Consider the following 542-nt stretch of genomic DNA (forward strand, 5'->3'; position numbering starts at 1 on the left):
GAGCTTCTGAGTGGATGTGGCATGTTTGTTGCTCTACCTCTACTGTAGTATTTTTGCACCTAAAGCACAATAATTTTTCAGTAGGGCTGTATGAGTTAATAAGTATTGCAATGTTTTTTTATTCCTCATGTGTGAGAAAATGAGACTTAACAATGCTGGGAATTGTTCACATGAACACAGACTTACAAGGGAGTGAGAAACTTGGATTGTTTCTTTCATCCTAATTTTTACAGCATTTTTTCTTCCATGACTTCTAAAGACCTTCCTTAGATTATGTAGAATGTGTATTTCTGGAATGCTCATGCTGCCACCTCCTTAAAATACTGATTTTTAATTCTTTGATGTTATTCTCCCTTTTTAGGAAGATCTGAAAAAAATAGCTTTTGTGGTAACTACTCTGCAAAAGATAAACACAAAGTAATTTTGAAGTTATAGCAATATTATGGGCTTAAAAATAGATAAATTATTAAAGAAGTGTGAAATGTGAAGCAATAATCAAAACACAGACTGGCAGTGAAATGCATCAGTGGTAGATTGATACT

The sequence above is a fragment of the Erithacus rubecula genome (assembly GCF_903797595.1).
Source record: "Erithacus rubecula genome assembly, chromosome: 3".
NCBI lineage: Eukaryota > Metazoa > Chordata > Aves > Passeriformes > Muscicapidae > Erithacus > Erithacus rubecula.